The 10,938-nt window shown below is 41.4% G+C and overlaps 1 long non-coding RNA gene across 1 annotated transcript; it reads right to left on the bottom strand.

The window, feature by feature from the left end:
• Positions 1-732: 732 nt before the first annotated feature.
• On the bottom strand, positions 733-10,079 carry LOC137216040 (uncharacterized). The gene is made up of 3 exons (XR_010939558.1): positions 9,395-10,079; positions 7,264-7,408; positions 733-4,554 (listed from the first exon to the last, which is right to left on the bottom strand). It is a non-coding gene; the product is annotated as an uncharacterized lncRNA (long non-coding RNA).
• Positions 10,080-10,938: the final 859 nt, after the last annotated feature.

Below are 10,938 nucleotides of genomic sequence, written 5' to 3'. Positions count from 1 at the left end.
TATCTATTAATATAAGATAGAGGAACAGGGCTTCCCTGGTGGCGCAGTAGTTGAAAGTCCGCCTGTCGATGCAGGCGACACGGGTTCGTGCCCCGGTCCGGGAAGATCCCACACGCCGTGGTGCAGCTGGGCCCGTGAGCCATGGCCGCTGAGCCTGCGCGTCCGGAGCCTGTGCTCTGCAATGGGAGAGGCCACGACAGTGAGAGGCCCGCGTACCGCAAAAAAAAAAAAAAAAAAAAAAAAGAGAGGAACAGTGCTGATATTTTCCTTTTTAACCTGATTCTTTTTTCTATACACATATACACGCACACACAAAATAGCATATAAAATAGATAATATTTTGTAACAATGTGAATGTAATATATATCAGGGAAATCTTTTCAAATCAAAAAATAAGGATCTATGTTAATCCTGTTTAATGGTTGCCCAGTACATACTGTGTTAATATAATTTATTTATGCAATCCCCTACCACTGAATATCAAGGTTGTGTGTAACACCTACATATTACATTTGTTTTTTTTGTTTTTTTTTTTGCGGTACGCGGGCCTCTCACTGTTGTGGCCTCTCCCGTTGCGGAGCACAGGCTCCGGACGCGCAGGCTCAGCGGCCATGGCTCACGGGCCCAAGCCGCTCCGCGGCATGTGGGATCTTCCCGGACCGGGGCACGAACCCGTGTCCCCTGCATCGGCAGGCGGACTCTCAACCACTGCGCCACCAGGGAAGCCCAACATATTACATTTGTTAAGTGAACTGTCTCTCTTTGTCCTTTGACCACTTTTTTATTGGGTTATTGAAAAATACCTTAAATATTAGTGATATTAAATATAGTTAATTAGTTTAAACATTTTAACAATCATGAGAAAACTTCTTTCGTTTCTTCCTCAATAATTTAATTTTTAAAACATTATGCAGGACCTCCCTGTGCAGCGGTTAAGAATCCACCTGCCAATACAGGGGACACGGGTTCGAGCCCTGGTCCGGGAAGATCCCACATGCCACGGAGCAACGAAGCCCGTGCGCCACAACTACTGAGCCTGTGCTCTAGAGCCCGTGCTCCACAACAAGAGAAGCCACTGCAACGAGAAGCCCGCACACTGCAATGAAGAGTAGCCCCCGCTTGCTGCAACTAGAGAAAGCCCACGCACAGCAACAAAGACCCAATGCAGCCATAAATAAATAAATTAATTAATTAAAACAAAACAAAACATTATGCAGGTCCTAGCATGGAAGGTGGTTGGAGTTCACATAAGGAAGGCAGCCAAGCAGGGTGACAGCCTGGCAGGCATTAGAAGAGCACATACAGTGGAACTGAGCGATAAGTAAATATACTGAGGATGAGGAGAGGCAGGAGAAGGGAATTACAAATAAAGAAAAGGAAAAAACTAGAATGAGCATTGTGTATTGCATTGGGGTTACAGGGACTGAGGTGAACTAATGGTATGGAATATAGAGATGTAGAAACAGGTATATATGTTTGTATATATATGTGTGTGTGTGTGTGTGTGTGTGCAGAAAATACAAGTGTGAGTGTGTACACATTTATATATCCCCTTGCTCTGTCCACTAAGAGGACCTGTAGCAATGAGCACACCTAAAGCCTAGATCTTGGTATCTCAATTCCTTGTCTCCACTAAAAGGACTCCTTGTAGAAATGGCTGATTCCAGGTCTGGGGCGTGGAAAGTGTAAACTGAGTCGGCAATGTTTTGTACCAGAAAGTAAGGAAGTGCTTATAGACTGATGTGCTATATCAAAAGGACACAGGAGTCACCTTGAATGGGGCCCACATCTGGGACAAACCTGGGACAATTTGAGCATCAGAATAAATAATGACAGTAACATTACATTCCACTGGATAGAAAAGGAATCCACCAATCCACATTGATATAAATAGACAAATGAGTAAATACATGGGGAGAAGGCCAACTAATACGTTTAAAAGGATTGATGGAATTAGAAAATGTCCCCTTGTCAATCATTATGCTAGTTATTATTCAGGCAGGAAACATCAGTTGATGCTAAAACTGGAAGGTGAAAGTTGGATGAGAACAGGATATTTACACAGCCTCAAAGTTCCTTCCTACAAAATAGTGATTAATTATGAGAGGAAAAAGAGTAACCTTACCATCAGACACTATTATTATTTTCAGACCAGCTGACATCATGAGCTACCTGATGTACAGTAAGAAAAGCACAGCATCACTTCTCTGATGTCCCTGCCTAACATGGGTAACTTAATCTAATCCTGAGAAAAGAAACACCAGACAAACCCAACTGAGGGATATTCTGCAAAATAACTGAGGACCTATTCCAGGTCAGAGAAAACTGAAGAGACATAACAAGACATATATACACATGACAACGTGTGACCCTGGATTGGATACTTTTGCTTTAAAGGACGTTATTGAGACAGTTAATGAAATCTGATGGTGTCTCTGGGCGAACAGTATATGGGAACTCCTTGTACAGTTCTTGTCATTTTTCTGTAAGTCTGAAATTATTTCAAACTAAAAAGTAAAAAGAAAAAAAAATCATAAACAGGGGAAAGCCAGAAGAGTGACAGATTTATAGTCAGATGTGGGAAGAGGGCGGAACACTCAAATACTCAGACGCTTCTTTGTGGTAAATGGATGAAAGAAAAGCTTTTAAATGAAAGGAGAAACAAAAATGCTCATGTGGTTGTAAAATATCAATATTTCTTGCACAGGCCTTTAGTGAAAGTACCTCAGCAAGTGACATTTGTATTAATTAGCAAAACATATAACAGAAAATAGATCAATCCAAAAAGGAGGCAGGGACTTCCTTGGGGGTCCACTGGTTAAGACTCTACCCTCCCCAAAGCAGGGGGCCCAGGTTCAATCCCTGGTCAGGGGACCAGAGCCCACATGCCACAACTAAAAGAGCCCGTATGCCGCAACTAAAAGATCCCACATGTGGCAACAAAAGATCCCACATGCCGCAACTAAGACCCGGCGCGGCCAAATAAATAAATATTAAAAAAAAAAGGAGGCAGGCCTGCATAGGTCAATGTGATTATTGCCACTATCTCACAAACAACTACATAGTGAAAAGCAAGAGTTTAAAGTAAAGAAATATCATGAAGTTCAAAATCCAATAAAAAATACAGTACTGGAAAAGAAAGATATATATAGTACTGCGGGCCCAGAGCCAGAGAATATTCTCAGAATGGCCTTCAGACCTAAATTTAATCATCTGGATTTTTTTGTTTTAAAGAACCATCCTAGTCAACCTTTTCAAAAAGGATAAACCTTTTAAGAGGAAGTCTGTATTTCCTCATAAAGGTGGAAGAAGCACAGCAAGTCCTCAGCTGAGTTAATCTCCAGAAAGCAGGCTCTATTGCAGCGTTGCACAGCATACTGCGGAGACATTGCTCATGGCAAGTTTATTTCATGTGGTCCTGTATAAGCATATCCATCAGGGAGCTTATGGACCGGCAGTGCGTGTCCTAACTATGTCTGCACTTCTGTTAAAATAAAATATATGCTCTTTCCTATGGTCTGGACAGCAGCTTTGAGGAGGACGTGAGCCATTATCACTAATCCAATTTTCCAAGTCAGGAAACCACATCTAAACAAGATGAAGCGCCTTTCCCAAAGTTGATTCTGATAGGTGGCAGAGTTTGGGCTCAACATAGAGGCACCATCGCTAAATTTGCTGCAATTTCCACGATACCAGACTCACTCAAAAACATCACAGATCAGCAGTAAGCAGTAGCTCTGTGATCTCAAACCATTGTTCATATGTTATGATCTGTAGCTCAGGAAGCTCATTCACTCAATAATAGCTAGTATGAAGTACTCATTTGTAACTTATTTCTAAACATCTAATATTTAGTGGAAGTATCAACAAGCACTTAAAATGTTTGTTAGTGATTATATGACAGAAGCTGAACGATAAAGCCTTTCCCATAATCTCCTCACGTACGCTCCTCCAGATTTCTTGATTAGATGATGTTCTGTTCAGATTGATAGTCAAGATACGCACAAAATATGTTGAATCAGACCAGGTTATAGGTTACAGCCCAGAATCTGTACCAGCAAGTCTGATTATCTATGGTCAGCTAGAAATCAAGATCAGCACGTGTAAAATAAGTTCCAGACAGTTTCAGAACAAACAATGCTTTTCAAGAAACATTTTCTAGAATGCTTAACTGATGTGGCATCAGACTTGAAAGACAATTCAGTGGATTTGCATCATGGTGAAAAAAAAAAAGAAAAAGAACCATTTACCCAAGTCTGCCTGTAATGTTTTTCACATGTTTTAAATATGGCATAAGTAGATATAATGGAAGTGTCAGATGAGATTATGTCACTATTTCATCTTTAAAAGTCAATGAACATTCCAGCATAATTCATATGCTTGCTCTCATTTTTTAAAAGGTGGTGAAGTAAAGACCTGGATAAGGGACTACTATTTATTTAAAAGCTATTCAGGGACTTCCCTGGCAGTCCAGTGGTTGAGACTTCGCCTTCCAATGCAGGGGGTGCAGGTTCAATCCCTGGTCAGGGAGCTAAGATCCCACATGCCTCACGGCTAAAAAACCAAAACATAAAACAGAAGCAATATTGTAACAAATTCAATAAAGACTTTAAAAATGGTCCACATCAAAAAAATCTTTAAAAAAATAAATAAAAGCTATTCATTCTACAAATATTTATCAACTATGTTCCAAGCACACAGCCTAAGTGAATGTACCATTTTCTCATGTTAATAATGAAAATGAAGTAAGTTTTAGTGCACATAGCACTGGCAATACCAGGCATCCCTGAGCGTACTTGAAACCCCCAATACTAGTTCTTTTAGAATATTGTTTTGCATCAACTAAGGCACTTTCTAAAGTATTCATGTCAAAGATATAATTGTCTTAGGGAGTTATATCAGGATTAAATCAAACAGTGTCATGTTGAATGTTTAGAGATGTTGTAAAGAATGGGATTAATATGCTTGGGAAAAAAAGTAGGGGAACTAGTTGGAAAAGTGGCGGCTGAGAGCAGAGGATGGAGGTAATGGATAGTACAGTGAAAGAAGCAAGAAGACCCAGAGCAATAGAGAACTAAATGTAAACCTGAGAAGCTGAGAATAACACTGTTGGTTTCCTACCCAATAGCTCTTACCCTTCCCTTTCTTCCTTGCAGACAGAAGCCACTTCCCATCACAAAGGGTGAACAAGCCAGATACTTTCCCAGCATTCAGTGCAGCTAGAGGTTCCCATGTAATCTGGTTCTGGCCAATGAGAGGTGGGGAAGACCTTCTTCCTTATTAACACAGACTCTGCTACCTTTTCCACGCCATTGACAATAATTGTGTAAGGATGTGATGCTTGGAATTGCTGCAGCTGTTTGGGGACTATAAAGGAAGACATCATGGGGTCATAAGAAGATATACCACATGCATTGACAATGGCAGAGTAAAACGATGAACCAACTCAGGGACTACACTTCTCATTACGTGAAATTTTAAAAGTTTTTGTTGTTTAAGTCACTTTCCATCCTTTTTTTTTTTTTTTTGCCACGCTATGTGGCATGCGGGATCCTAGTTCCCTGACCAGGGATTGAACCCGTGCCGCTGCAGTGGAAGTGTGGAGTCTTAACCACTGGACCACCATGGAAGTCCCACATCAAATTTTTTGTTGTTGCTACTTGCAGCTGAAAACATTCTAATGAATACATTTTTATTACTGCCTTAGGATAAAGTCGAAATTACTTTCTATAACTTATAAAGTTCTTAAACTCTTAATTATCTAGCCCTCATTTACCTCTCTAAGCTAATCTCTGACCACTTTTTGCATTCTTCAGTTTTTTCAGTTCTCTAGCCCAAAGTCTTCTCCTTCCCTAGTTTCTAACTGGAACCCTCTCCACTCCTACCACTTCTGCTTGACCTGGCCACTACTGCTCATTCTTTAGGACTTGGTGAAATGTCACATCCTCCTAGAAGCCACTACTGACCACCCAGAGTATGTATTTGCCACATTTATGATGTCCGTAGAAACGTGAACTTCCATAGTTAGAGCACATTTTCTACTCTATTGTAACTGTTTCAGACAGTTAGCCCGTGCAAGTCAGGCTTGTGTCTCTCTTGTTCATCACTGTATCCTAAGAACCTAGATGGTACCTAGCAGTCATATCTATGGAACACACGAAGGAGTTGTAGGATATTGGAAACAAAATAATTTCAAAGATCAACTAGGAAAAGGCAAACACCTCACTAGAAAAATGTACAAAGACATGAGAGACGATTTCCAAATGGTTATAAACAGATGAAAAGATGGTCAGCCCCTGTGACAATCAAGAAATGCAAATGAAAAGAATAACACTTTTCACCAACAGATTGGCAAAATGAAAAAGAACTTTTCAATACTGGGAATGTTGTAATGAAATGGACAACCTTGTGCACACTGTAGGAGTGAGTATAAATTGTATAAACTTTCTAGCCATAAATATGAACATTTAAAATGTGCCTACCCTCTGACCAAGCAATTTCTTTAGAATGTATTCTAAGGAAATAATCAGGCAATGTACAAAGACATTTGTCTATGGATAATTAAAAAACGTAAACAGGGCTTCCCTGGTGGCGCAGTGGTTGAGGGTCCGCCTGCCGATGCAGGGGACATGGGTTCGTGCCCTGGTCCGGGAGGATCCCACATGCCGTGGAGCGGCTGGGCCCGTGAGCCATGGCTGCTGAGCCTGCGCGTCCAGAGCCTGTGCTCCGCAACGGGAGAGGCCACAACAGTGAGAGGCCCGCGTACCGCAAATAAAAACCCCACAAACTGTAAACAACTGAAATGCCCATCCATATAGAAGTTGTGCACAGATAGTGGCATTCTTCAAAGCTTTAAAAAAGATGAGATAGGAAAAGCCAAGATGTCTTGATATGGATAAATATTTATGACAAGATTAATTTAAAAAGCAGATATAGACCATCAATATATAATAATGCCATTTAAAATGCATGTTAAAATCGATTTAAAAAACAAATTTAAAACAATTAAACCAATTAAGTTGTTGAAACAAACTGTTCAAAAATCATGTTGGACCAAGATGGATATATCCAGCCACTAGTTTTGAACCTTTTCAGTCGGAGAATGTCCAGTTTACATTTACAAAGATTAGTCATACATACATTTTAAAGTGGGTCACTTAGGGTGAAAATTACAGTAATGCTTAGGATTACCGGGACCCTAAAGTTACACACACACAGAAAGATTTAGTTTTGTATCTTTTCAGCCACTGATGTTTATCTTACCTAATTAGTCCTGTTTTCTTGCCTCTTAGAGATTTATATACTTATTTTATACTTAAGTTGATTTGATGAGGCTTTTTTCATAGGAAGAGAAATAAACTTCTGATGAAAAGGAAAAAATGCCTGTTCTTTTTCCTGCTGGATATTCCTAGAAAGAGGAGAGAGATTTAAAATGTTAACAAGAAAATGTACAAAAAAAAAAAGAAAAGAGGAATCTGGGTACAAACCACTTTCCTTTCGATCAGTCGTCCAGGCTACAGCCCCATTTTCACTGTCACTTCTGCACTGCCAGCTGCTGTCAAGGCTTTGGGGGATTCTTCAGAGTAAGGTTGCTTCTCAATTTTCTCCCATAAGGCTTAGGATTTCGTTTTCTCAGCTCCCCCAATTTTATTGCTGTTGTTTTCTTTCATTCTCGTTATCCTTGTTAATGTATGTCTTAAAATAATAACAACAACAGCAAGAAATCTTTTCTGTGTTTTTATTGGAGGTTTTGGAACAGAGTGAATAGAAACGTGTATATTTCACTCGCCATCCTCAAACACTAAAATGTGACAATACACGTAAAATTTGAAGCACGGTTCCCTGGTCAGTGCTGTTAGCTGCTATTATTTTTATTAGTGTGCTTGTTCCCTTTTTAAATCAGACTGCTTGGTCTGCCTCTTCTGGCTAGTCTTTCTCCTTGTCCTGTCTAAGCATAGATACTTCCTAAGATTCTGTTCTCCAACCTCCTATTTTTTTTGTTTTGTTTTGTTTTTGTTTTTGCGGTACGCGGGCCTCTCACTGTTGTGGCCTCTCCCGTTGCAGAGCACAGGCTCTGGACGTGCAGGCTCAGCGGCCATGGCTCACGGGCCCAGCTGCTCCACGGCATGTGGGATCTTCCCGGACCGGGGCACAAACCTGTGTCCCCTGCATCGGCAGGTGGACTCTCAACCACTGCGCCACCAGGGAAGCCCTCCAACCTCCTATTTTTTAAGCTCACCTATGATTCCAATACAGTGGGCATTGAAATATACATATTAACTCCTATCTCTTCTGGGCTAGAGATCCACTTTTCAACCATTAGCATGATTCCAACACTTGCGAACCTTAGAAGCTTGATGCTGAACTTGATGCTCATCTATCCATACAACCAACTCTTCTCCTCCAGACATCTATTTCTTTTCTTTTTCTTTTTTCTTTCTGGAGTTGGCATCACCGAATCCTTAAAGCCTTGAAACCTGGCATTTAGGTCAAATGCCTTACTCTCCCTTAGCTCCTCCATTCAATCATTTGTCAAACCACGTAGCTTCCCCCTTGGAAATGGCTTTCATTTCCATCCTTTTTTCTCTGCTTGTCCGTGGACCATTCAACAACCCTGTTTTCCATCTCCCATCTCACCTCACTCAAATCTACCTTACTAGCCACTGAAGATTTCTTCCTAAAGGGTAGTTGTTGATAGTGAGTAAATGAACTACATATCCAGCCTTATCCTTAACGCTCATGTAGAGGTTCTCTACATTCTAGACACGGGTAGAGTACAGTAGACATTTACAAGCGTTTAATTTAGCATTTGACTTTTGACTGTTTATAAGTGAGTCTCTAAAAGGCCAGAGACATTTGCTAATTTACTATTTTCCTGAAGCACAAGTTCAATTCACAGCTATAAAGTCGGTGACAAAAAAGTCACTTAATTATAAGCGTGTTTCCAACTATCCCACCACCACACGGCAATCTGGCTTTGTTGCTTTCTATGTATCATCATGTATTTAGTAATTTTTATTGAGGTTCTGAAGGGAGCACATATATTTTTCAATTCCATTTTACTGTCTTTTAGAATGAAAAGTACACGCTAGACATGGCAGTTGTGATTTTTGTTGTTTTACAAATCTAACTCTTGGGGCAAAGGTTACCATACTGGCTAATCCTTAAAAATGCCCAGTGCTTCCTGGTTTCCAGAGCTTTGCTCCCACTGTTCCCTCCCCCAGTGTTTTCATTGTCTATTGCTACATAAAAAACCACCCCCAAACCTAGTGGCTTAGAACAATAATCATTTATCTGCTCACAAGTGTATTTACAATTGGGGCAATATTCTAAGATAGTCTGTCTCTGTTCCATGTGGTGTCACCTTGGGGGGCGCTCAAGGTAGAGCATCTACCTCCAAGACGGCTCACTCAGAAGCCTGGTTGCTCGTGCGGGATGTTGCCGGGAGTTCAGATAAAGCCTTGGGGGTTGAGGGAGCATGGCTAGGGCTTGAATTTCCTCCACGTGGGCCTCTCCAGGTGACTGCTTGGGCTTTCTCATTACATGGAAGCTGGGTTCCAAAAGGGAGGAAACAGAAGCTGCCGTCAATTTTTAATGCCTGGGCTCAGAATTCCCAGAATGCCATTTCCTCCACACTCTATTGCTCAAAGCAGAAACAGGCCTAGCTCAGATTCAAAGAGAGGGCACATAAGCTCTAACCCTTGATGGCAGGAGTGGTGTGCATGTACCAAAAAAGGGAAGTTTTGGGGGGCTGTGTTTGAAGACTAGCTACTACCATCCACCTTTTGGCCATAATACATTTCCTTCCCATATGAAAAATATACTTATCTCCTTCCCTAAGATATCAAAATATCTCATCCCATTATACATCAGTTCATAGTCTAGGACAGGGATGAACAAATTACAGCCTGAGGGCCAAATCTAACCTGTGGGCTGTTTTTGTACAGCCCCTGAGATAAGAATGGTTTTTAGATTTTTTACAGGATTATAAAAAACAAAAACAAAGAGTAATAAGTGACAGGGATCACACATGTGGCCTGCAAAGCCTAAAATATTTACTATCTGGCCCCATACAGGAAAAGTTTGCCAGCCCCTGGTCTAGGATATCAGCATCTAAGTCAGATCCAAGTGCCGATGTGGCTTCTTGGGTGTGGTTCCTTGACTATAGCTCCTCAGACATGGTTCCTCTTGATCTGAAGACCAGTGGACTAAGGGGACAAAATATCTGTCTCTCACATACCCAATATCTAATGGTAAGGTAGGGACAGAAACTCTATAATAGATACTCCCATTTAAAAAGGGGAGAATAGGAGAGGGACATGGAAGCTGGTCCATAGCAATTCTGAAACCCAGCTTGTCAAATGAGATCACTTCCTTACTTATGCTCACTCCTGCTCTTTGGGAATAATTCTCAGTGGCTCTTTCATCCTTCTTGAGTTATCTTCCCTTTTGGAAACAGCGCATAATTGCAAATGGGTAGCTTCCTCAGCCTGCTTCCTGCCTATAACATCAAAGGTCCAGAGGCCTCTTTTCATTATGAATAGTCTCTGTCTATTTCAGTGCAAGCTAGTAGAGATCCTTTAAAAGCCAGAGGTTTCTTTTTTTTTCTTCTTTTTTAAAATTTATTTATTTTTGGCTGTGTTGGGTCTTTGTTGCTGTGTGTGGGCTTTCTCTAGTGCGGGCGAACGGGGGCTACTCCTCGCCGCAGTGTGCGGGCTTCTCATTGCAGTGGCTTCTCTCGTTGCGGAGCATGGGCTCCAGGCTCGTGGGCTTCAGTAGTTGTGGCATGTCGGCTCAGCAGCTGTGTCTCATGGCCTCCAGAGCGCAGGCTCAGTAGTTGTGGCACACGGGCCCATTTGCTCCACGGCATGTGGGATCCTCTCAGGCCAGGGCTCGAACCCGTGTCCCCTGCACTAGCAGGCGGACTCCCAACCACTG

The sequence above is a fragment of the Pseudorca crassidens genome, chromosome 21 (genome assembly GCF_039906515.1).
Source record: "Pseudorca crassidens isolate mPseCra1 chromosome 21, mPseCra1.hap1, whole genome shotgun sequence".
In the NCBI taxonomy this organism is placed as follows: Eukaryota; Metazoa; Chordata; class Mammalia; order Artiodactyla; family Delphinidae; genus Pseudorca; species Pseudorca crassidens.
Note: the sequence above shows the minus strand (reverse complement) of the source record. Positions and strands in the feature narration are given on the sequence as shown.